This window comes from Marmota monax, unplaced genomic scaffold, assembly GCF_021218885.2.
Source record: "Marmota monax isolate L192 unplaced genomic scaffold, Marmota_monax_Labrador192_F-V1.1 WCK01_AAM20220418_F8-fsc00171, whole genome shotgun sequence".
Classification (NCBI taxonomy): domain Eukaryota; kingdom Metazoa; phylum Chordata; class Mammalia; order Rodentia; family Sciuridae; genus Marmota; species Marmota monax.
The window spans coordinates 2,888,073-2,896,661 of record NW_026694658.1 but is presented as its reverse complement, the minus strand read 5'-3'; the positions used below and the strand labels follow the sequence as shown (position 1 = coordinate 2,896,661).

Genomic DNA, 8,589 nt, shown 5'->3' with positions numbered 1-8,589 from the left:
TCACCAGAAACTTTTTTTACTATGTCTGATTTTGCTGTTTTCTTTCAGTTTAATCCCATTTCATTTGACTTTCTGCTATATACAGGAATTTATCCCACTGTGGAAGCTTATGCAATAAATGTCCTTATGTCATCATTTATTTATTGATTGATTGATTGATACCGAGGATTCAACCCAAGGGCATTTAACCACTAAACCACATTCCCAGCCCTATTTTGTGTTTTATTTAGAGACAGGGTTTCGCTGAGTTGCTTAGGGCCTCGCCAAATTGCTGAGACTGGCTTTGAACTCACAATCCTCCTGCCTCAGCCTGCTGAGCCGCCAGGATTATGGCATACATCACCACACCCTGCTCATCATTTCCTTTTACCATCACCCCAATGAGAAAAACATTACTTTTTTTTTAAGTGGATAGATTGCACAATTCCTAAGATACTGCAATACCATGTTGATGTGTGGTGTGGAGTGAATGGAGCAAGCCCTTATTCCGTCTCTCTGCTCTAAAAATCCACTTAATATATTGTCCTCAGATGGAGGATGTATCAGATGTTAAACTGATTAAGAGACAGTATACATGATCTTAGCCAAAAGGCTGAGAAGCTATTGGCCAAACTATATTGTTATATTGTGTGCATATATGAATACGTAACAACAAATACCATCATTATGTTCAGCTATATTGCACAAGTTTAAAAATGTGAAAAAATTTTAAAATAAAGAGAATATTTTTAACATTTTGCCATTTAAAATAAAGTTTGCTGTAAATAAACCAAAAAGATTTAGAAGCTATCATTGACATGATTTAGTAAATTTAGGTTCTAACCCTAATGATTATTCTCCTTATATCCACTACATCATCAGCTTCCAAATGTTTTTATTATTTATTTATGTTACTGGAATTGAGCCTAGGGGTGCTTTACCACTGAGCCACATCCCCAGCCCTTTTTATTTTTTATTTTGAGACAGAGTCTCACTAAGTTGCTGAGAACCTTGCTAAATTGCTGAGACTGGCCTTGAAGTTGCAGTCCTCTTTCCTCAGCTTCCCCAGTCACTGAGATTACATGGGTAGCCACTAACTACCAGCCCAAATATTTTTAAATAAACTTGATTGAGATATAACTTACATACAATAAAATGCACATATTTTAAGTATACTGTTCAATGAGTTTCAATAAATGTTTGTATCAGCTGGGCACTGTGGCACATGCCTGTAATCCCAATGACTTGGGAAGCTAAGCCAGGAGGATTGCCAAAAACATTACTTTATATTCATCATAAATGTTATTTGCACATATTAACTATGTTTTTTTCTATTTTATCAGAGTATAATGATTGTCTATTACATCACTCGTTTAATTGATATGTGTAAATGGTGCAAAATTTTGACAAAACAAAAACATGGCCTTCATGCATTTATATGTAATTTCTGACCATATTAGATGATAGTAATTTGAGTTCATACAAATGACATACATTGAGTAAATTATCAAGAATGTTGAAATGTACATAGATCAGAGAAAATCATCACCCACTGTTGTCTGCGTGATAATAGTGACCTTTCATTTTATTGATGTTGAATGGTAGCTGGAGTCTGGCACAATATTTAGGATTGAGGGTAGAAACCTGCACAAACATTCCTGTCACCATGCTGCATCTCCCATTCATAAAATACTCTTTAAGTGGGGGTAATGTAGTCTCTTATCTGTCTGGACAGCATGCTGCTCCGCAGTCTCTCTCCCTTCCAGACTGAGCCATTTGTAGTTCCAGATTACCTGACTTGTATGTGCAAGCAGGAATGAGTTCTTATCAAAGCAGGTTCGTTTGAAAGATGGGGAAATATCCAAGATACCAAGCATATGGGCAATGGGGGATGTCAAGAAACAAGACTCAGAGGGACATACAGTGAAGGGCCTTGTCTACCACACCAGAAAGTTTGGGTTTTATCCTTAAGACAAATTAATTGAAATATTATGCAGGGAAATTGGAGACACATTATGCAGATTTAGATTTTAGAATGTGTTCCACAGGACAGCAGTGGAACTGGAGGGATGAGGGGGCAGGAGTAGGAAGAATGACAAACGTTCCGTCTGAGGCAACGCTGCAGGAATGAAGTGAAAGGGGCAGAACTGAGTTTTGTTTTGTTTTTAATGGTGCTGGGGATTGAATCCAGGGCCTAGTACATGCTTGAGTAGTTGATTGAATATGGAAGGAGAATAAATAATAAGGATGACACCCCATTTTGTTTATTTTTATTTTTTAATATTTATTTTTAGTTGTAGTTAGACACAATACCTTTATTTTATTTATTTATGTTTTTGAGGTGCTGAGGATTAAACCCAGGTCCTTGCGCGTGCTAGGTGAGTGCTCCACCGCTGAGCCACAACCCCAGCCCAACGCCCCATTTTAGATTTACACCTTGACACTACGTGGTGATGCCTGGGGTTGCAATGCAATGCTGCCTTGTTAAGTTATTCCATTTAGAGTTTCCTCATTTAATCAGACATGATTCTGATTGATAGAAACCATCTCTGGCTATCATAAGTTTAAAAAAGTAATTATGGAAAGTGTGGTGAGAGAGCATATTATTATTTAATTTCTATATTTTTTTTTCCTTTTTACCCAGTAGTACAGCACTTGGGACATGATCTATGAGAATAAAGACCACATTTCTCAGCTTCCCTTGCAGCTAGGTCCGAGCATGTGACTAATTTCTCATTAATGGAATATAAGTGGAAGTAGTGCGTGCAAGTTCCTGGACTTATCCTTAAAGGACAGAAGCGTACACTTCTTCCTTTTATCCCCTCACATGTATGACAGCTTGGTCTATATTTTAAAGGTGGCAAAACAGAAATCTAGGAAGCCCTCTGGGTTCCAAATGACTAAGGGCCACTATAGCATCATAAAAGCCTCTAACCAAACTATTATGTGAAAGAGGCATACACTTGTACTTTGTTTAAGTTCCCATTATTTTTGGTTTCTGTTACATGAAATTGCATCCATATCTCCATATGTGAGTAGGCATTAGGGACTTACCAAAATGAAAGATGGCTTGAGAGCTTGGAAAAAATTGGATTCAGGTAGCCATGGAGGTGAAATACCAGAGACTGCATAGTCTCAGCACCATGCTATTGCTGCTGAGAGCAATCCAATCCCAGATTTCCCCAGTCTTTGGGTCACTCATTCAAAATGCAAAATCCTGGTATTTTATTGCCCAAGTCAGGACATGTGTCTATTCAGCAGAGGGCAGCTAGAAGACTTTGTGGTTCCTTGGGTATCTGCATGGGGACGTGTGTGCTGGGGGACCTACACAGAAAGGGGAAAGAAAGAAGAGTAGGATGCTGGACAGCCAAAAAACCCCAACAGATGTCCATTACATTCAACTTCCCCTTATTTCTACTGAATCAAGGCAAATTAAGAGAAGCCATTGTGAGCTACTTTTGCATTTTACTTAAAACTTCTATTTTAGTGAATCCATTTTACCATAAAGCATTGCAATTTTCTTTCACAATATCCTTACTTTAAATGGCACACATTTATCATTTCTTTTTCTAAATTCTGTTGTAAGCAAAGATATTCACAAGCTGCTTATAGTACTCATATGCTGTACCCTCCTTTTTGGCAACAGCATCATGAAAAATAATGGCAACATTGTATAAAAGCTACAATCAAAATTCTTTCTTTGGATCTTGAAAATACTTCTTAAGGATAGCAAGAGTATTTTCTATGTATAAAAAGAAACTCTTAGCAACTAAAAAGTTATTAGTATTCTTTCAAAAGCCAGTATCAGTCCTGGCAATCTTGTATTTTAATGCGACATTTTTATTGCATTTCAGGGAAAAAGAATCACAAAGAATTCAACTTCTTAATTTATTTGAAAGACAAAAAGTTGAACTATTTCCTGTCATCAAGATGGGACTAAGATGCCATCGTTAAAAATGAACATACATTTTTAAAAACGAGGTCAATCTCATTATTGTTCTATTGCAATTATCTGACAATTTGGGGAAAATGATTGTTAATACTTATTTTTTAAATGCCTTCCAAATTAGCAATATTAGTTGAGATTCCAATAATTTATAAATAAGCCTTATCCTTGCTCAAAATCTGTGAAGAAACTATTCACAGTCACACCAAGTAAAAGATCATGTGTGTCTGTGTGTGTGTGCACCCTACTACTAAGCTACATTCCCAGCTCCCAAACACCTAGTTTTGTAACTCCAGGATTTTCATTAAATACTTCACAGAGATAGGAACAAGATTTCCCATTCTTTTCTCCTTTTCTGTCCTTTCATTCCTCCCTCCTGCTCATTGCTCATCCAATTCTGACTAACTAGTTAAACACGAAGTTTTGCACTTTTTTTTTTTTTTAGAGACAGGTCTTACTAGGCCTCACTATGATGCCCAGGCTGACCTCAAACCTCTTGACTCAAGAGCTCCTATCACCTCAGTCTTCCAAATCTCTGGTGTGATCACTGTGGCCATGACATCTTTGCACTATTTCTAATGAAAATTCATGTGACTTGTTGGAAGAAGTTTTTGGTAATCATTTACTATGCATATGAAAAATGTAAAGAATGTGGATTAATCCTTTTATTACTCTTTGAAGAGCTAACATTTGTTTGTGTTTTATGTTCTATTATGCAGTTATAGCGGCTTTGACCACTGGTTCCATTTAAACAGAATCACTTTTTAGACAGGCTTTTCACAATGAAGAACAAGAAGCTGCAAAGTTGGTAAAATACTTATTTTTAAAAATTGACTACATGAAATATTGTCAGATTATTCACCACAAGCAACACTTATTTCACTTGTAACAAAAATTGTACCAAATATTGTACCAAAACATGGATTTAGAATTTGAAGAGGTAATGCATGCATATGATAAAAAATTAAAACAAAATGGTATACAATAAAAGTCTCCATGCTTCAGCTCTATCACCCAGTCAGATAATTCCCCTTCCTCAAAACACTATTCCCAGTTTTATGTATATCACTGCGGATATTATCTATGCATATACCAAGACATTAAAAATATTCTTTTTTTTCCTACAAATATACATTACTAAACACACATTCTTTACTTATCCTTTTTTTCCCTATATACCTAGGAAGTGATTATATTAGTTGTAAATTAAAGATGGCTGCAAAAATCCTGGTCATTCTCCTCATAGAGTTCATTTCTCCTCCTCCTGAATTTGTGTGGCCCTGTGACTCTTTACACAATCAAATGTAGCAAAGTAACACTATGCCAGCTTTAAAAGGACTGGCAGCTTCTGTTCCCAATCTCTTGGAATTGCTCTTGAAATGCACATTCTGAGAGAATCTAGTCACCCTCTAGTCACCAGTGTCAGAAGTCCTCCACACTGTGAGGAGGCCTCATAGAGGTTGCCTGGAGAGAGACAGAGATTGATTCTTGCTAGTTCTCAGCTGTTCCATGTGCTCCAACCAACACACAAGACAACCTGAGTGAAGAAGCCCTCTTGGACATGCATCCCAAGAGAGCCTTCCAATGACTCCTATCGCAGCCACCATCATATGGCAGAAAGATTCCAGAAGAGAATTGCCCAGCCTAGCAAACCAATCCACAGAACTAGGAGAAAGCATAATAAGTTGTTTTAATCCACTGAATTATCAGGAAAGTTATCATATAGATAACAGGAACATTTGTATATAGAGAGCCTTTCTCTCTCTTCTCTCTCTCTCTTTTTTTTTTCATATTTATTTTTTAGTTTTCGGTGGATACAACATCTTTATTGGTATGTGGTGCTGAGGATCGAACCCAGGCTGCACGCATGCCAGGTGACCGTGCTACCGCTTGAGCCACATCCCCAGCCCTCTCTTCTCTCTCTTAATCAGTAGATAGTATTCTGTTTTTTGAACAGTGTAATCACATGCTAGGCAAGCGCTCTACCGCTGAGCCACAATCCCAGCCCCTGATACTGCTTTTTAATGGATCCAGAGAATACCTGTAATTTTATTTAAACAATCTCCAGTGCTTTGCTGTGATAAACAATACTATGGTGGATATCTATGTACACATGTTATATTGCACAGTGAAAGTATATCTACAAGATGAATTCCTAGAAATGGATTTTTGCAAGTGTAATCTTCCTAGATCCTAGATGTTTCCTAATGGCCCTAGCCTATAAAGATATGTCAGTTTTCATTCCCTCCAAAAGTGTATGAGAGGGCTGGGGTTGTGGCTTAGTGGTAGACGCTTGCCTGGCATGTGTAAGGCACTGGATTTGATCCTCAGCACCACATAAAAATAAAATAAAGGTTTTATTTCAACCTACAACTAAATATATATATATATATATATATATATATATATATTTTTTTTTTTCTTTTTAAGTGTATGAGAGCCAGGTGTGGTGGTGCATGTCTCTAATAGCAGCAGCTTAGGAGGCTGAGGCAGGAGGATCACAAGTTCAAAGCAAGCCTCAGCAATTTAACAAGGCCCTAAGCAACTTAGTGAGACCCTTTTCAAAACAGAAAAATAAAAAAGGTTGGGGATGTGGCTTAGTGGTTAAGCACCCTGGGTTCAATCCCTGGTACCAAAAAAATAAAAAAGTGTCTATCTTCTCACATCATCCCAATACAGTGTGGAATCAGCTTCTTTCTTTCTTTCTTTTCTTTCTTTCCAGGGGGTTAACCCAGAGGCACTTTACTACTGAGCCACATCTCCAGCCCTTTATTTTTTATTTTGAAACAGATTCTTACTAAATTGCTGAGGCTGGCCTCAAACTTGCAATCTTCCTGTCTCAGCCTTCCCGAGTATCTGGGATTACAGGAGTGCTCCACTACGTTCAGCCCTGATACTGCTTTTTTTTAATATTTATTTTTTAATTGTAGTTGGACACAATATCTTTAGTTTATTTTTTTATTTTTTTATGTGGTGCTGAGGATGGAACCCAGGGCATCTCACATGCTAGGCGAGCGCTCTACCGCCGAGCCACAATCCCAGCCCCTGATACTGCTTTTTAATGGATCCAGAGAACCTGTAAAGAAAGAGCCTGTTGTGCTGTAAGCCTGCTGATGCCAGTGGTAAAGTATTTGTGGTTCACCTGCTCCCTGCCTACTGTGTGTATTATTTTCCTGGTGGATGAGAGTGAATGTTAATTAAAAATACCCCAAGTCTCTGTTTTAGGGCACAAGAAAGATAACATTTTACATGTGTGTCACAGTCCATAGTTTAACAGAAGTCACTTCATGTAATCCTCATGATAGTGTAGGGAGGTAGGTATTATTGCCCATGGCTAATGAGGAAAAATCAAGCTTAATATTGCATAGTAGTACTAAATAGTTTCATTCTTGAATAACTGGACAAATTGTAGCCTTAGATTTGCACATACACTACAGTTTTAACTCTTGCTTGTGAGATTAATATCACAATTCTGAATTCCAGGATAGTGGCAAATAATGGCAACAATGAAGCCATTAATGTTAATATACCTTTCTCAAATCCAGGTGATCTGGGTATAATTTGTTAGTAAATTTGTTTGCCATATTTCTTTTCCTCCTGATTTCTTCCATTTATTTAGCTTTCCTTAGTATGGAGAATAAATATTTTAAATCAATATGAAAAGAAAATAAACCACTGATGTGAGAAATGGGCATTTGTTAGCAATAGTACAGAAATAATGATGTTAAGTATATTTGCTGCTCATCACATACCTTATTAATAATTTATTGAATTTATAATGCATCAGCGGATGGTGGAATAGTTTGAGATCTCACATGTAAAATGATCTGGGGATAGGAAAGCAATTCAGATATTTGTGCTATAGAATTACCATTCAATGTGTCGTTCAATGAAATAATTAGCAGTTTGGTCTGGGAAAGCTACTTAATTGTTTAAAACAATGTATATGAACACCAAACCTAATAGCTTATTGGATTGCATATGGCAAGGTGCTGGTCTGCATAGTTTCTAGAATGCTAGGATTTGGACTGGAACACACTGAAGACGTGGGTAAGCAGATGCTTTATACATCCTGGGATAGTTTGTCGCCAAGCGTCTCTTTTACATCTGTCCCTCATTTCCATTCTCAGTGCTACCATCCTCTGTCAGCTCCTATGCCTCCCCCCACAGTCTATGGCAGTAATCTTTTCATCGGCCTGTGTTTCCCCAAGCTTTCCCTGTTCTGACTTCTTTGCACAGAGCTCTGGATTAATCTTAATACAGTTCCCTCTTAAATGAAATCCAGCCTTCTCAGCTCAGGCTCAGAATCCACTGTGAATTCTAGCTTCCCTCCTGTCTGGCCCACATAGCTCATGTCTCCAAAGGTCTCACAGGCCTGAGAGTAAAAATGATGAATTCCCTCACACACCAAAAAGCCCAACAGTCTCCCACCTCCTCCCCTCTTTGCTGCAAAGACTTCTAATCATTCTGTGGCTCTTTTCTCTTTTCTTTTGAGCTATTGTCCTTCCCTAGTGTCTTCTGCTGAGCCTCCACATCCTACTGAGCCCCTTCCTAAGAAGAATATTAAAAGATAAATATGAACAAGACGCTGGGTTTAACTGAGCGTTGTTACCTGAGCAAATCCTTCCAGCGCCCTGTGGAGAAGGTACCAGGAGGAGCTAGTA

General features: G+C 37.8%; 1 non-coding gene across 1 annotated transcript; it reads right to left on the bottom strand.

Moving 5' to 3' along the window:
- Nucleotides 1-411: 411 nt before the first annotated feature.
- On the bottom strand, nt 412-604 carry LOC124078463 (U2 spliceosomal RNA). The gene has a single exon (XR_006846904.1). It is a non-coding gene; the product is annotated as a U2 spliceosomal RNA (small nuclear RNA).
- Between the last annotated feature and the right edge of the window lie 7,985 nt (nt 605-8,589).